Here is a 15,349-nt window from a genome sequence, read left to right on the forward strand (position 1 = left end):
ATATTCCTTCCCGAGAAATGGAGGTACCAGCTCGCACCCAGCAGCCTCCACGTCCCTTTTCCCTACCTCAGGCCCATGCCCTTGGCGCTGAAATCAGGGGCCTCCGTCTGGACCTTATCCTCCTCCTTTGGCTCAGCTGAGACTGCACTGACAGGCACACGGAAGAATGGGCTGCACCGTGACCTCAATTTAGAGCAACTGACGGGACTGAGGCTGATCGTCTCATTCTGGGGTGATTCAGAGTTTCTCTGAGCCTACTCATCGCCAGCCAAGAGCCCAGCGGAGCCCCTCTCCTAGGCAACCTTTTTAGGATGAAGCATTGCTCACCTCGCTGAGATTCTCCATTTCTGGAAGACTGAGTTAGGCAAGAGAAAAAATCAACTCATGCTGCCAGCCTGGGGACTTAGCTTTACAATAACTGGACAGAAACCCTTCTCTTAAATAAAATGCTGAAAACACATTCTTTAATGATATTGCCAAAGAAAAGAAAGAGAAAAGGAATAAATGAATCACAAACCTACCTTTCTAGCATCGCCATTGTTGTCATAGTTCCTTCATCTTTTCTTCACATAAAAATGTTCCTTGTAATTATAGAACCCACATGTTTGTATCCTGCTTTTTAAACTTACCTTTGTTTTTTAAGCTTTTTTGAGGTATCAGTGACAATGTTGTACGATATTTAGCGTATATGTTGTGATGATTTGATATACGTATACCTTGTGAAAGGATTCCCCCAGCTAGTTAATTAACACCTCCATCACCTCATGTGTTTATCTTTACTTACCCTTTCCTAATAAGCATTTTTCTATGTTACCCCACATTTTAATAACCACCGTTTTAAAAGGCAACATGATAGAATGCTTCCTTTAGTAACATCACACCACTGTGAGACTGTGGTTTTTCTCCTATTGCTCTGCAGTAAGTGCAGAGTTAAGAGGTTTAAGACATGGCTGCTGCTCTCAAAGCGCTTCTATTCTTTCTGGTGGAGATAGTTATTTCTTCAAAGACCCTTAAGTTGGAGCTCCAAGGCCTGAGTAGCGTCAGGTTCAGGATTGTCTACACAGGTACCCCTCCATGAGCAATGGGATGCATGTGAGTGCCAAGGGACGAGTCATTTTCAGTGACCCACATCTGCCATCCTCTGTATTGGCACCTATATGACCTACTCCCAGCTAAAGAGCTGTTTCGATGGCCTTGATGTGGGGCTTGTATATGTGGACGCTTCTCCCACACCTTTTAATCTGGTTGGTGGGTTTGATGGAGAAGGTGACCTGATGGGTTTATACCCTACCTCCTCTGTGGTAACCAAGTGAGAAGATGCTAGCCTCTTGAAGGGTATCACATTACACCTTAAGGTGAGAAGCGGAAACTCTCTGACTCTAAGTGGCTCAGCTGATGGAGGTGTCATCCAGACTCTGTAGTTCTGATAAGGGTTACTGCATTTTGTCACGTCGTTGAAAACTTCCAACCCTACCTTTTACTTCGAGACCAGTAAACGTTTAGACGTTCTTGTGATCTATAATTTGTGTTTGTTGATTTCCACAAGCATTATCAATCCAAATCATTTGCATTGTGGTCCTCTTGGAAAAAGTATGGACCCTCTAAAGTATCCTGAATTTCATGAATAAAGCATGACCTTCATCCAAAGAATTCTTCATCGCTGGCTGCCCAGATTCAGGAAGTAACAAAGCTTCCAGCGACAGTATTCTCAGTGAAAAGAGCCATTTAAACATTTGGTGGCTTTAGCTGTTCTGTCCTCTAAACAGCGTACCACGCCTTTAGTTAAAGCTCAGCTTGGCTAAAAATGAGTGTTCTGCACTCTTCTAGCTAACTCTACAGTATGTTTTTATACTGAGGCCAAGATCATGTGTATTTGTGATCTTGTGATCAATAGTAGCTGGACCAGTTGAAATAAACATCTTTCCCTGAGGCACCAACCCAGGCACTGGAATACGGGCAGTGCTAAATCAACTGGAAATCAAGGTTTCAACTTTGAATTATAGAAACAGATGTTACAGAAGGACCCAGGGAAGCAGCCTTCAATGCCATTCCCTATAACCTGTGGAGAGGGAGTCTTGAATACTCATATTTTCTCCTCTTCTTTAAGAACATCGTCTGGGCCTCTCGCTGCTAAAAGGTGGCAGCTTGTACCCCATCATTGTAAAAAAGACCTTTTCCCATTCGAATTACCTATTTGGCTTCCTCGATAAAATATTTCAGTCGTTTTGTCCACAGCCATTGTCTTCCTCTAATTGCTCTGACTCAAATGAAAATTGACTTTGTGGTTGGAAATTATGTGACATTACCAAGAAAGCTCAGTCAGTACCAGGACTCTTCTCAAACTCCTGTTTGCAAACCCAAGGAAAGACCTTTAGCAGGAAAGGCCAAAATACTGATATGCAAAACAATTATGCGAGGTAGAACTCAAATGATTAGCGAACCTACCCTTCTCTCCGTTGTTTTTTCAGTCAAAGGAACCAGTTCAAGGAAATTTTTAGTGAGGCTACCTACTGATTATTTGTGTTCATGAAGGACAAACAAGTTCTGGAAAATTAAAAGCCAGACAATATCAAAAGTTTATGTTAACTTAGAAGTTTCGAAATTATTTCCCACCAAACTTTTATTTTTGCTTTTCTCCTTGCTCTGGGCCATCCTTTGCTGGAAGGAGAAATATGGCTTTTAGAGCCAGAAAGCACAATACTAGCTGCACTAAGGATCAAACCGGAAGCTAAGAGCAGCGAAGGGTCCAGGGAGAAAGTCATCCTGTTTCTAAAGGGATGATGGGGATGGTGGAGTAGGTAACAGGTCATAGACTCGTGAGATACTGGGTTGAAAGAGACCTTGGAGCAATGGGCTAAAATGCAGATTCCAACACAGGAGATTCTGATTTGGTTTGTCCGTGTTAGGGCCCAGGATGCTATTGGGAACAGGTATCCCAGATGATTGGGCTGCAGCTGGTTCATGCTGATCCCACCTTGAGAAATCCTGCCTTAGCAGGAAGGGGGTACAACCCATTCATTTTTACAGATAAGGAAAAAGAGGCCCTGAGAGGTTGGGTAATTTGCTCAAGGTCCTTGAGAACAAGATTAAGAAGCCAGGTTTCTCAGTCCAGGGCCTTGTCTCTCTGCTGTGGTCCTAGAGAGAGTTCTTTTCCTTTATTCTGGGCTCTTCACCTGAGTCTGTGTCAATGGCCAAGGCAATCAGGCCTATTGTTTCCAGTTGCAGCTGGTACCTCTTTTCACTACATGCCTCAGACTAGGTGGGCTGTGCTGGGAAGGGAGGGGCATCCACAAAATGGATGTGCCCCCCTGAGCTTCACTGTTCCCCATAAACTGAGTGGATCACAACATAGACTTTCCTGGGGCCAGAGTCCCAGGCTGTGAGGACAAAGTGCTGAGCTGTGTAGTCACCATTGGTTGAACCACAGCTATTTCACATCAGTGACCCTGAGCCCTGGAATATATCTGTCCTCTTGAGGACTTGCCCCAGGATACCTGGCCCCTTGGCATATACAGGTCATTAAAGACTTGGATATTTGATCACCTTTCCTATCCAAAAAGAATAATATTAATTGACTGTAGACTGCCGTAACAAAGTACCACAGACTGGGTGATTAAACAACATAAATTTATTATCTAACAGTTCTGGAGGCTAGACATACAAAATCAAGGTGTCTGCAGGGTTGGTTTCTTCTGAGGATTATCCTCGTGGCTTGTAGATGACCATCTCCTCTCATGTCTCCACATAGTCTTCCCTCTGTGTGCCTCTGTGTCCTAATCTCTTCTCATAGGGAACACCAGTCATATTGGATCAGGGCCACACCCATGACCTTTTTTAACTTAACTACTTCTTTAAAGACCCCCATCTCCAAATACAGTCATAAGTACTGGGGGTTAGGACTTCAACATATGAATTTTGAGGGACATAATTTACCCCATAGCATGTTGTCGTTATTTCTTTGTTTAAAAAATAGTTATTTATTTATTCTGGCTGCTCCGGACCTTAGTTGTGGCATGCATGCAGGATCTAGTTCCCCGACCAGGGATCGAACCCCGGAGCCCCTGCATTGGGAGCGTGGTGTCTTACCCACTGGACCACCAGGGAAGTCCCGTCTTTCTTTGTTTCTACAATAAACAGGAATGAGCAACTGATATTGGAGTGGGATGGGAGCAGTGTAGAGGAGCGGAAGAGTGCAAACAAATCCAAGTATAGGGCTGCCGAGTGAAGGGAAAAGTGTTTGTTAAGTAAGAGAACTCAGATCTCAGGGAGGAGATCCATCAATTCAATACTAAAATCATGCACCATATAGTTCTATTTGCACAAAACCCAACATTTCATAAGAATAGATGAATGTTTCATGAAAACTCTCCACATGCATGAATTGATATTATATTTTACTGAAAATATGTGCTCTTCTGAATCCATGAAAAGATAACCATGCCTTTTTTTTTTTCAATCTTTTGGAGCTTTCCAATATAAAATTCCCCAAAGCTCTTAACTTTCAGGGAAAAAATGGTAACAGATTATCTCAGAAATTAAAAAAAAGATATAATGGCAGCAAATATTTCACCACTGAGAACATAATAGAGATGTTATAGACCTCCTATTCAGATGCTCCTAAGATGTGGTTTGCTATGGCTGACCTTGAAAAAATAGAGGTCTTACCTATCAAGGGTGGACTGGCAAGAGGAAGGAGTCCATCATGAGGGGGGGATGGAGAAAAACAACTTGGTGATGACAAAATTGTCTTGGATCAGTCCTGCAGTTCACAAAGATTAGGAAGCTATTTTTTTAAATATTTATTTATTTAGGATGTGCTGGGTCTTAGTTGTGGCCTGCAGGATCCTTAGTTGCAGCTTTCGGACTCCTTAGTTGTGGCATGCATGTGGGACCTACTTCCCCAACCAGGGATCGAACCCTGGCCCCCTGCATTGGGAGCGTGGAGTTTTACCCACTGGACCACCAGGGAAGTCCCTAGGAAGCAATTTTAGGTGGAGCCCATTTGTTTCGTGAATGCGGGGTTAGGCTATTTGAATCCAACTAGCTACTGGGGATGTAGGCTTTGCTCAACGAGAATCCCATTTGGGGAAGGTCTGGAGCCCTAGACCAATAGCCTGATGGGTGTCTCTTTGCAAGGAGCCCTGCCCAGGCAGGGTCATTACAAGGGCACAGAGTATCAGGGAGAATCGGAGGAGGGAGATGCTGAAGGAAGGAGTGAGAGGGGCCACCCAAAGTACACTGCCAATGTCACCCACTGTTGTGGTTCAGGCCAGCCTCGGGTTTAGAGTTCTATGGGGGAATTAGAAAGTGAGTGCTGAGTCACCTAGGCAGAGTTGCTAGAAGACGGAGGTGGGCAATTCTGAGTTTTGGTGTCACAGAGTATGGCTTCTGGTGGGGCACAATCTAACTAATACTCTGGAATTCAACAACAAACACTGGAAAGGCGAAAGAGAAATACTTGGTGCACGGAAGTTTTAACTCGTAGGCTTAACCTTCAACTTGGCGCTTCTGCTTCTTTTATGTGGTGGTCTGTCGGCAGGCCAGTTCATCACAGGATCATTCCTTACTTGAAGCAGCATGGTAACTTATGGAGTGTTGCTACAGGCCAGGTTCTAAGTGCTTTACAAACAATAACTCAGTTAATCCACGAGACAGAGGAGGAAATGGAGGTACCCAAAGATGAAGTAACTTGCCTAAGATTATAGTGCTAACGAGAATCAGAGCCAAGAACAGAATCCAGGCAGCCTGACTGCAGAGACTTTGCTCATGATCGCTGCAACTTACTCCTGCTTAGTCACTGCATACAAGAGAAGACAGTGGAGGCAAGCAATCCCAACTTTCCAGAACCATTGGGGGAAAACTTTCCTAGAGAGGCTCATTTATCGCACAGCTGAAGGCCAGCCCTTTATGTGTGGGAACTTACAAATTATACCTGCTGTTGGCTAGAAATCGTCATAAAATGTTAATTTCCAGCAGAAGACTCTAAACACGTGGTTCCATCTTCTCAAAGATTAAATTCAAGACCGACATGATTCATGCGTTCGTTCCTCATTTGAGCGCTTGTGCTGTTCATGCGGCCATTGAAGCCAACAGTGATGGTGGAGCTCCAGCTGAATGAGATTTCTGGTCTGTGTAGGATGACAGATTCCCAGTGCCCTGCCCGAATGCTGTAGCAAACCGGTTGGCATGTCTTCAGCTGGAAACACAGATGCCTTAAGGATGACTCCAGAATCAGGGAGACACGGTGATTCATGTTCAAGTGGCTCTGCCACTTACTAGCTCTGTGATCTCGGGCAAGTCAGTAAACTTCAGTTTCCTCATCTGTAAAAGGGGGATAAAGATACTTTATATCTTCAGGGTTATGAGAACCCAGTGAGATAATGCAGGGGAAGCACAGTGCCTGGCTCCAGAGTGAGCCTTGTGTTCATGAACCAATCAGAAGCTTCCTTTCATTCTACACAGGAAACCCACCACTCTTAAGCACTGTGTGTCATCTCAGGGGCTCTGGTCTTCCCGGCTCTGTTCGTTTCTGGCCGTATGCTCAGCTCGTAGGTTGTCAGAAAAGCCTCTTCCAGTCCTGAGCCAAGCAAGCCCGGGTCTGTCTGAAAGGGAGCAATAACATGGGTTATTGGTTAACATGGCTGGAGAATCATGCCTTGTACAAGGCAGGCACTCAATGAGCGGTGACTTGAACGGAGTACGCAAGAAGCCAGCTTGTTGATTCACCTCACCCTGCCTTGGCCGTGCCTCACTTTCTCCACCTGCACATGTGCCTAATAATACTCGCCACCTACACACTTTATTGCTGTTGTGAGGGTTATTGTACGCAAAGGCCATAGAGAGCGGGGGATCATTAGAAGATGTACATCTAACAAAGTGGAAACCTTTGAACTTTCAGCTCTGTGGGGTTGTCGTGTGGAGACCTGTTATCTTCATCTTTCAAACTCCTCTTCAGCCTTTCAATTACGTTAGAAGTGAAGTGTTACCTTCCAGCCCCAAGCTGGTGTGTACAGATCCAGGAGAGCGTTCTGGCCTCTGGCGGCCGGTACTCCAGCTTACCTCTCGCCAAAAGTACCTTGAGTGACGATGGTGACAATATAATGGGTGCTCCTTATCATAGCCACAGCCATATGCAATTTAATGTACAGGTGGGACAGAGGGTAGTCTTGTTTGCCCCGTAAAAAAATGTATGGAGTCTGAATTATCAAAGGCTATGGGGAGGTGAACAATTTATTTTCAGGAGAACTTTTAAAAAAATCATTTCAGTTCATTATTCTTTCACTCGCTTTCCAAATATTTACTGAGCACCTATTATGTGACAGACACTGTTTTGGGCCCTAAAGGATACAGGAATGAACAAACCATACTTGACAGGATAGGCAAACGGTAATCAAATAAATAGATAAATTATTAAGACGATTTTAGATAGTAATGAGACTTATGAAGAAAATGAAGAGGGGTCATTGGTTAGAGAACGACCAGGGTGGGGGAAATGGTTTAGTTGGGATCATTGAGAAAGGTCTCATCTAGACTAGCTCATGTCATTCTGGGGTTTGGGAACTAGAGGTCACAGAGGTTTGGGTGTCCACCACTATATATTCCTTAGCCTAGCTGGGATTCCCTTCAAATTGTAAATACAGCAAATTCCCTGGCGGTCCAGTGGTTAGGACTCCATGCTTCCACTGCTGGGGGCCGGGTTCAATCCCTGGTTGGGGAACTAAGATCCCACAAGCTACGTGGTGAGGCCAAAAATAATTTGTAAATCCTACCTAAGGGAATCACACTTAGGACCACCAATACCTTCACGCGAATTTGGTGTTGACTCCTTTCCTCCTGTCCAGAGGGACGAAGAACACATGGGCCAGGGGAGTGAGTGGGGGCATAGGATGAGGTGGGGTAGAGAGGGAGCCCTTCGTAGTCTCTGCATCATCGTTTCCGCCTTCACATCAAGGTGCTTTACCCCTCAGGAACAATCTTTAGATGACGAGCAACTAGAAATTGGTTTGAGAGGTTTCCAAAGCCGTCGACATTGTGATCACTGTTGCCATATCTGCATTCTTCCCTTCCTATCAACAAACACTGGAAAAGCTCTGATTCATGGCGTCGGGCTTGCCATGCGGGCTTCTTGTTCTGAGTCAGAGTGGAAGAGCTCAGAGGCCTTCGGGTGGTAGGGCTTAGTAATGAGGAAGGAAACGGTTACTAGGAAATGAAGAGTTGCACTCATCAAAGTGATCGGCAACCGAAGAATGGTGACTTGGTTCTTTGTTACATGGTGGAATAGAAAAGAGTAGGTGTGTGACAGAACCAGACCCAGATGACCCCGCACTGCTCAAAGGGCCAATGCCAGCTTCCTATGAAGCTGCCTAGGAAGTAGGTGGGGGACGGCCCCAGTTGTATCTCCATGTTGTTTAATTTTGCTTTTCCTGAAATAAGCAATTTCAATCTTTAATTTCCATGCGGAAACACTCCCCACTCTCCCCTGCCCCCAAAATGTGGGTGTGTAGAATAAGACTTTGCGGGCGGTAATCGGTGACCTGAATTTGGAAGTTTTACTCACAGCAGCTCTCCTCTCATCCGCCTTTGAATTGCTCTGTTTGTAATGGCTGCTCACTAAACTGGCATAGCAGCCAAAGTCAGTTGAACATTCTAGAAACATTTGGAACTCAGAAACAATGATATAGAGCACTTATCATATGCTTAGCTGTGTTGGAATCATTTTCTATATAATAACACATTTAATCTTCCAATAATTCCTTAAGGTAGCTCTCCTCTTACTATACCCATTTTACAGATTGGGAAACTGAGGCCCAAGGAGGTTAATTAACTTACTGACCTATGGATAGCAAGGCAGGATCTAAACCTAGGCAGCGCCCTTCCACTGCCTATCTCTTAATCATTATGCTATTCTTGTTTCTCCCACTGTCTGTGACGACTGTTACCCAGCTCTCAGTGTTTCTAGCTGCTCTTGTGTGTTTTTGTTAAACTCTACCTGTGACGCTCATTTCACGTATTATTTATCTTCTCCCCAGCTACTTCCAGAAAAGATTGGAGGTGGTGACTTAGCCTCTAAGGATTCAACACACCTAGAACAATAGTTCACCAAATGTCTGGCTTATAATTATTTGTTACCCACCCACACATTTCCCCCAAGTGTTTTTCATACCTGCCTCTCCCTCAGAGAATCAAGGCTGTCAACTTCTGAAGGCCAAATGAGCACCATAGTACTATCTGGAAACTATGAGTTGGGTGGGCACCATGCCCAGAGGTGGCCCTAGCAGACACTTTACCTTTCAGAGATGACTGATTTCATTTTCAGAAAAGCTGAGCCAAAGCAAAATTTTGCTGAATACTGGGATGAGATCCCAGAGTTCGGCTATTATATAGAGGAAGAAATCCTACCTGGGGCTCTTAGGCAGGACTTGACGCCTTAGCTGGCTTAGTTGTACCTGGTTAGCTGGTTGAAGCAGTGTGCTTATAATGACAGGGTCATGAGTTTGCTACTAGGGGCAAAAATATGATGGCTGGGTGTGGTTTGGGTCTTGCTCCTAGAGACACTTGCTGAGGGGGAGAATCTGAAATCTTCAAACCAAAGATCCATGTACATTCCCAGAGGAGTAGGTCAAAGTGAAAATAGAAACCAGCGAGGCACATCCTAACTGACCTTTGTAGCAAAATGGGATGAGATAGTCTCTGGGAGCTAGGTGCCAAACTTGTACTTATTTACAATAATCCGCAGGTCAATTTCAAGATGTCTCCCATAGCGGTTTCCCTGGTGGCGCAGTGGTTGAGAGTCCGCCTGCCGATGCAGGGGCCACGGGTTCATGCCCTGGTCCGGGAAGATCCCACATGCCGCGGAGCAGCTGGGCCCGTGAGCCATGGCCACTGGGCCTGCACGTCCGGAGCCTGTGCTCTGCAATGGGAGAGGCCACAACAGTGAGAGGCCCGCGTACCGCAAAAAAAAAAAAAAAAAAAAAAAAAAAGATGTCTCCTATAAAAGAAAACGCAACAACAGTGCAACCTCGAATTCTATTTCCCCTTCCTCCACAGAGATGTCCTACCACTAGGGTCGTCCGGCACCTTTTTCTCTCCCTTCTTGACCACACTTTTTTTCTCCAACCCCTTCTTAAAATTCACTGATTCCATGATAGTAACCCATAACAAAGGGTTTTTACCTTGGGGAGGATTAAAACCTTGTCTTCTATTCCACGGAGAGAACGGGAGGAAATAAGCTTGGGAGAAGGGGCTTTGTCTGCTTACCATGGGCTCACGCCCAACATCCCCTCCGGTCCACTTCAGCACGTTGATCATTAATTTCGAGTGTGTTTCTTGGCATGGTCACCCATTGCTTCAAGATGGCAGTGTCTGTTTTCCATTGACCTGAGTATTTGTGTTTCCTAACAAAGCCCTTTGGGGCGTCTCACAGACCTAAGTCAGGTTTGAAACATTCGAAAAAGGTGAACGACGTGAAACAAAAATCTAGAGGAGTTGTTTTCGAGTTTAAGTAAGCAAATGTCATACATTCCCATCTGGAACGAAGTTGCGCCTGGCATGGGGTAGCGATGGTTCCCCGGGTGCCTCGTGGCCTTCGCTGCACTAGTGCTTTCCACTAGTGCTGCACTCTCTAAACTACTGGAAGAGTCTATAGAGCCTGGGCTGACTGAAGGGTGGCACTAGTTAAAGATGCTAGTCTTCACTGAGTAAGAACCACTCCCTTCACTGAACACTGAGGGGAAGGCCCATCATCTGAGCACACCAGGAGGTCAAATGAAAGATGGAAATGGTCTCCATTTAAGGAGCACTTGCTGTGTTCTAGGAACTTCCCATGGATTAGCTCTTTTTATCATCACAGCAGCTCTGTGAGGTAGAAAATGTTATGAATGTCCTCATTTTATAAGAAGCCGAGGATCAGAGGGCATACGGGGCTCAAATGCACGGAGAGGCCCCTGGCTGTGTCTTCTGGCACTGTCCTACACTGTCCCTCAGCGGTCCCCAGTGCATGAAGGTGGGGCTGGAATCGGACTGTAGGCACCATTTAACCACCACTTGGATTTCCTCGATTCTAAGGTACTATTGGGTAGCTTAAGAGGCACCATTGGTTTAGAAAGAGCTCTGGGGAAAGAACATAAATCCCATGGTTTTGGTAAATTGCATGACAGTGTCAAGGTTAGGGTCGTGACTCCACCACTTAGTAGGTGTGCCCGTGAGACATCTTGGAGAACTGACTTCACCTTTTTGTGCCTCAGATTCCTCAACTGTCAAAGAGGGGATAATCTAATCCCTAGGGTTATAAATGAGTTAATATAGATAAAGCGCTCAGAATGACACCTGGCACACATTAAGTTGTATATAAGTGTTAGCCATCGTTATTATCATCATCATCGTCATCACATCTCACCATCATCATAATCACACATTCTGATTTCAGAAATGATGAAACGTGGAAACGTACTTTTTAAAAGTGACAAAATAGAGAAGATATGATCTGATTCAATGACTGCTGCCATGGATTGTGTAAGATGTCTTCTAATTTCATCAGCTCTGTGTCCTAAGCATTAGTCACTTCTGCCACCCCCAGGATCACTTTTTTCCTAAAGTCCGAGGAAGAAGCTTTGCCCCCTCACGTTTGCTCTTCAGTCGGATGTCCATTGATCAGCCACTTCTCTGGGTGTGGGTCAGCCATTCTCCCACATAGGCCACTGCTCACGGCTGAGCCTGTCACCACGTGGGGCTCTTGGACAATGGTCCTTCCCAGTGTGCTGCCACTCTTCTGCCTGGGCCCGAGCTCAGAGCTGAAAATGGAGCAGGCCCTGTTCCCCTTCTAGTCCTCACGAGCTCCACCACGCAGAGTTCTGTAGGAGTATTGGAGGGTTGGGGATGAGGGTGACTAGACAGATTACAATGACGGAGAGAGGATGCAAAACTGTACACTAAAAGTGGCTTTGGCCTTTGTGGTGTTCAACAGAAAAGCATGAAAGAATTAACCCCTCCATAAGGGTCCTTTGTGGACACGTCCCGGTTCCTAGTCTCACTCTGCCCTATTGAAGGCTGTGGGCTTCCTTTCTAAATAAGGCCCCCATTTTCAAGACGGGAATGACTATCTTCCTGGAGATTCCACCCCGTGATAGCAAACTTTGAGCACCTCCTATAGGCCAAGCACTGCTGTAAGCACCTTATCAGTATTAACTGTGGACTTCAACAATTAGGAAATGTGCACATTTCACACTTTAACATTTCTGCCACCAGGATGTCTCAAAATCAGTGACGTATGGAGTTTAAGGGGTAGTTTGGTTTTTTCTCTTTTATAGCACATAAAATAACGGTCTATCCTACAGATGATGATGTCTTAGTCTCAGTGAGACATGGAAATTTAATCCTCACAACGACTGCATCACGTAAGGACTATTTTTATCAACATTATACAGGTGACGTATTTGAGGCTCCAAGTCACACAGCTAGTGAATGGTAATTGTGAACCTAGGCAGGCGGGTTCAAAAGCCTATACCTTTAGGACGTGATCTGCCCCTCTTGGGATCAACATAGGTCCCCATTAATTATCAAGGACGGTCCAGTCTAATTCAAACTGAGGAAGAGGAACATTTTCCAAAGGTTCTCGAAACCTGTCCAGCTGGCCCCGCCAACTTCCACTGTCACCCAAAGCGAGTGCCTGTGTTTTGTTTCCCCTTCTGCTTTCAGACTGTGCAAACCTATCACAGAGCCACCTACTCCAAGAGCTGGTAGAAGCTTGGAAATGGAAAGTTTTTTTCTTTATTTTCGAGGCTGGGTCAAATTCCAGGGCAGGACTACCTCCTACAGTCTCTGAAAAGGGAAGCTGGGTGAGGATTTACTAATTCTTCTGGGGTGTAGAGGTGACAGAACGGGCAGTGTCTGTCCTTCCGGTGGCATGTATTTGTGATATTATTATTTATTATATCTTATCTATTCGGTGTGTCTATTTCATCCGCTCATTTCCTGTGAGCTTGTGACAGAAAGAAGGAAGTTTGACACCAGAAGCAGAGATTTATGTCTTCAAACTGTACCTGCATCAAGCAAATAAGAAGCCAGAATACTTCAAAGTGAGGATGGCCCATCCCAACCCAATTTCTAAAAATCGGAGGGAAACAACTATAGCATACCAAACAATTCATGAATGTCAGAGCAGTCTATTCTAAGCGTTTCCAAATGCTGCCAATTTGTGTACTTTCTTTTGCCAGGCAGACCTTTGTAAAACAGGATTTTCACATCACCAGGCAAGAAAACAAGTTCAAGAAGAAACTTAATATTTTATTATTAACATTAATATACTTAACACAGGGATCATGGGACTTCATTCCTAATATAAAGTGAGTGTTGTGGGGAATGCTTTAAAAGAATACCTCACTGTTCTCATGTTTAAATATCTTGTGATATGTATCATATTTTGTACAAAAATGTAAATAAGTATTGCTTTTTCTTGTTATATGTTGTACTTTTTAGTGGCAAGTAGAGTGATTTAGTTTCTCCATTTTCAAATTTTGTAATAATGGCTAAATCAGCATATAAACCATATAAATCATATTTTTCATATAAATCAGTTTTTTTAGCACCAACTAATTGTGAAAACCACGTAATGTTTTCTACTATTTGCATGAGTGATCCGTAAGCCCATGTTGGAGTGCTAGCTATAGGTTATCATTTTCAAAATATTTAATGGTTAAATACGTTTGAAAACTTCTAAAGGAGACACTGAACTTTCAAAAGGAGAGCTGAATAATATAAATTAGCTTCTATGAAGGTCAGCCTTGAAAAAGCTTGCCCTACCGTTGGTTCTTTCCTATACGGCTGCACTGGTCTTTTCCCTATGTTTCTTTACGCTATTAGTTTTGGAAACATTTTACTGCTCTGTTTATCCTTAAAAATACTTTGAGATAATACCCTACAAGTTCTACAAATGCAGCTGTGATACGGAACATCACTTGTGGGCCCGTCAAACAAGCTGGGCCACTTTCGAGTTTCCAAAACTAGTTCTGACTTACTGGCCACAGCCTGTCCCACATCTAAATGTGCCACTTCCCACAAACGACAGAAATTGCTCTGTTAAACTCTAATGACTCCTTGGCAGAATCTAACGCCATCATCCACGCATGTATCCCCTTATGCTTTCATTCTTCACACTCGTGTGGGAAGACCGAGCGCTCTGGGATGGAATTTCACTACCACGCTTGACTATCTTTTGCTGGGATTTGTATCTTTGTGTATTTCATGACTCATCTTGTGATGAGGCAAAGTTAACTGGAAGTTAGGGTGTCTAATATTTTTCCCTCATTTGAACAATTTCTCACTAGTCCAAGAAAAAGTCTTTCTGCAGTTCTGCCACTTTGAGTTTTGGGGAAATGTGACTTTTAGTAGATTCACAGATATGGGCCACTATCACCACAGTAAATTCTAGAATTTTAGAAGTTTCAAGACCTCAAAAAGAAACTCGGTACCGTTTAGCTCTCACTCCCCTACCCCACCCCCGCTCCCAGTCCTGGGCCACCACTAATCTTTCTGTCTCTATAGATGTCTCTATTCTGGACTTCCATATGAATGGAATCATATAGTATGTGGTCATTTGTGATGGGTGTCTTTTCCTTAGCATAATGTTTTCAAGGTTCCTCCCTGTTTTTGTACAGGTCATTACTTCATTCCTTTGTATGGCTGAATTATATTCCATTGTATGAATATACCACATTTTGTTTCAACAAAGATGCTTAAATAGAGGAGGTGTGGGACTGGTGACAGGGGCTAGGACAGGTATTAGTAGACCTGATGGACCTTAGGACAATTGTAAGAGTCTCTGAAAATAGACTGTGCACAAGAATATCATGCAGGATTTGCAAGTCCTTGCAGATAGACAGAGCCCTTTGGTCTAGGTTATCATCAGAGCACAGTTTCCAGGCTTGCTGTACTAGAGATGCTAATAATTTGCCTGCCCACCCACAGGGAATCTGCCCAGCCCATGGCTCCTGTGACCCTAAATGTCCATGAGACCACACCCTTTCCAGTCTTGTCTGATTGCAGCTGGATTGGTGGGCATTTGAGCAATGATGGCCTCTTCATAGGCAGGTTAGTGCCCTATGCAGGACTCCTGTGGTCTGGCTGAAGAAGATGAACTTGAGCAATCAGATTCCCCTCTTGGGAATATGGTATTGGGGAGCCGAGAGTCTGGGCTATCATCTAAGATGGTACCTAAAGGCTGTAAGACAGACTTGGAGCTGGACCAAATGTGAGGGACCATCCCTGAGCAAAAGTTAGGAGGAAACAAGTCAAGAGAAAGAGAAGAATGGAACAGATATGCGGAGAGGAGCAGAGACACCAAGAGAGACAACGT

The sequence above is a fragment of the Aethalodelphis obliquidens genome, unplaced genomic scaffold (genome assembly GCF_003676395.1).
Source record: "Aethalodelphis obliquidens isolate GAN/ISIS:26980383/991018 unplaced genomic scaffold, ASM367639v1 scaffold78, whole genome shotgun sequence".
Taxonomy (NCBI): Eukaryota; Metazoa; Chordata; class Mammalia; order Artiodactyla; family Delphinidae; genus Aethalodelphis; species Aethalodelphis obliquidens.